The sequence below is a fragment of the Bos taurus genome, chromosome 19 (genome assembly GCF_002263795.3).
Source record: "Bos taurus isolate L1 Dominette 01449 registration number 42190680 breed Hereford chromosome 19, ARS-UCD2.0, whole genome shotgun sequence".
Classification (NCBI taxonomy): domain Eukaryota; kingdom Metazoa; phylum Chordata; class Mammalia; order Artiodactyla; family Bovidae; genus Bos; species Bos taurus.
The window spans coordinates 6,047,715-6,050,454 of NC_037346.1; the positions used below are offsets into that span (position 1 = coordinate 6,047,715).

The following is a 2,740-nucleotide window of genomic DNA, read 5'->3' on the forward strand; positions in this document are numbered from 1 at the left end:
CTGCATGGAAACATAGGCTCTAATACTTGTGTGTGTGTGTGTGTGTGTGTGTGTGTGTGTGTGTGTATGCCACCATCAACTCCCCTCCAGCTGCAGTTGGCCAGAACTTCCCCATTAATTATTTCACATCCCAAACATGAAGGCTACAAGCATTCACAAATTGTAAAACTACACAGACATGTCAAAAAGTCCTGAATGCATATACTGTCAGGGCTACAAGAGAACTTGATTACCATTTAATCTAGCTCTTCCATTTGAAGTTTGTGACTATTGAAGCCTGACTTCCTCAGAGTATTTTCTTTGCAGTCTGACCATCTCAAAAAACCACCCTGAATCATTCTGTTCCTCTTTAAATGCATCACAGATAATCTCTATATTCCAACTGTTTCTGTACTTCATGATCCTTTCTTTAAGCTTAAAATAATAATTTCCTTTCAATACAGGGCTTGGAGACATCTCCTCTGAAAGAAGTGGTAGGTATTTCTAAAATGGTGAGGTCTATGTGTTTTTACAGTAACACATGGTTTAGAGCAATGAACAGGATGTTTTTCCCATTGTCGTCATTGTTCAGTCCCTAAGCAGACTCTTTGTGACCCCATAGACTAAAAGCATGCCAGGTCTCCCTGTCCTTCACTAGCTCCTGGAGTTAAATCAAAGTCATGTCCACTGAGTCGGTGATGCCATCCAACCATCTCATCTTCTGTCATCTCTTTCTCCTCCTGCCTTCAATCTTTCCCAGCATCATGTCTTTTCCAATGAGACAGCTCTTCGTATCAGGTGGCCAAAGTATTGGAGCTTCAGCTACGGCATCAGTCCTTCCAATAAATATTCAGGGTTGATTTCCTTTTGGATTGACTGGTTTTATCCTTGCAGTCCAAGGGCCTCTCAAGAGTCTTCTCCAGCACCACAATTGGAAAAGCATCAATTCTTTGTCCCTCAGCTTTCTTTGTAGCCTAAATCTCACATCTGTAAGTGACTACAGGAAACACTATAGCTTTGAGTCTATGGGCCTTTGTCTGCAAAGTGGTGTCTCTGCTGTTTAATATGCTGTCTGGGTTTGTTCCAGCTTTTCTTCCAAGGAGTAAGCATCTTTTAATTTTGTGACTGCAGTCACTGTCTGCAGTGATTTTTGAGCTCAAGAAAATAAATTTGTCACTGTTTCCACTTTTCCCCATCTCAGTCTGTTCAGTTACTCAGTTGTGTCTGACTCTTTGTGACCGCATGCACTGCAGCATGCCAGGCTTCCCTGTCCTTCACCAACTCCTGGAGCCTGCTCAAACTCATGTCCATCGAGTCGGTGATGCCATCCAACCATCTCATCCTCTGTCATCCCCTTCTCCTCCTGCCCTCAATCTTTCCCAGCATCAGGGTCTTTTCCAAGGAGTCAGTTCTTCGCATCAGGTGGTCAAAGTATTGGAGTTTCAGTTTCAGCATGAGTCCTTCCAATCAATATTGAGGACTGATTTCCTTGAGTCACAGACTGGATGGACCTCCTTGCAAGACTCTCAAGAGTCTTTTTTAGCACTCAGATTTCTTTATAGTCCAACTCTCACATCCATACATCACTACTGGAAAAACCATAGCTTCAACTAGATGGACATTTGTTGGCAAAATAATGTCTCTGCTTTTTAATATGCTATCTAGGTTTGTCATGGTTTTTCTTCCAAGGAGCAAGCATCTTTTAATTTCATGGCTGCAGTCACCATCTGCAGTGATTTTGGAGCCCCCCAAAATAAAGTCTGTCACCATTTCTACTGTTTCCCCATCTATTTGCCATGAAGAGATGAGATGGGATGCCACGCACCTGCTACTAGGTTATCTGAAGAGCTCATGGATAGTTTTTGGGTTTTATTTTTTAAAAAAAGAATAAGCAGTCTGTTTTATTGAGTGCTCAGAGTAGGAATCCATGGGTATTGAGGATCTCTGGGAACTTGTAAATTTCCTTCTCTGTTCTTTTTGTCCTGTTTCCATAGCCTTATGAGCTGCTGCTTCTTGTGGAAATAGATCTTGACCTTCTTCTTCCTCTTCTCCTCCAGGTTGGCTGTAACTGCCTGGTTCTCCAGCCAGCCTCCTGAGCCAGGTGCCCTAGGTAGGGAAATTTCTGCATAAGGTTCAGACGCATGACTCAGAGAGCAGCAGGAACATCATCCACTTTTTTTCATGGAGTACTGGGATCCCTCAAATGCCCCGAGGCAGTCCAGAGCAGCCTGGCCTCGTGTGGTCCTGGGGGCACCATGCCTGTGGGCAGAGGACAGCGGGCTTGCTCAGTGGGGCATGCGAAGACATTGCTGCCCCTGCCAAGCAGACGGGGTGGTGGCCACAGATGGCAGTGCCTGTGGACTCATCTCATGAGCGGGAAACTTAAACATGAGTGGGAAAAGTCCTCATCACTGGCCTCCTGGACAGCTTGACTGAGAAGCTTGGCAGCCTAAGATCCCAATGTTATTCATTACTGATCAAGAATAGTGTGTCCTTGGGAATTTCAGATTGGTAAAAATTAGAATGGGGAGGGAGAGACTGGTGTAGGATTTCAAACTTTTTTTGAGTACCCACCTTGAAGAAAAAGCTGAGAATTAATAGTCCTCCCCCTGCCCTGTACACTATTCCAAACTCATTCTACTGAAAAATTCTTCACATTTACGGTTTTATTTTTAATTTTTCTTTTTTTATTTCTTTTTTAAATTTATTTTAATTGGAGGCTAATTATTTTACAATATTGTATTGTTTTTACCATACATCA

General features: G+C 43.1%; 1 non-coding gene across 1 annotated transcript; it reads right to left on the bottom strand.

Annotated features, from left to right (window-relative positions):
• Positions 1-2,313: 2,313 nt before the first annotated feature.
• Positions 2,314-2,398, bottom strand: LOC112442789 (small nucleolar RNA Z195/SNORD33/SNORD32 family). The gene has a single exon (XR_003031082.1). It is a non-coding gene; the product is annotated as a small nucleolar RNA Z195/SNORD33/SNORD32 family (small nucleolar RNA).
• Positions 2,399-2,740: the final 342 nt, after the last annotated feature.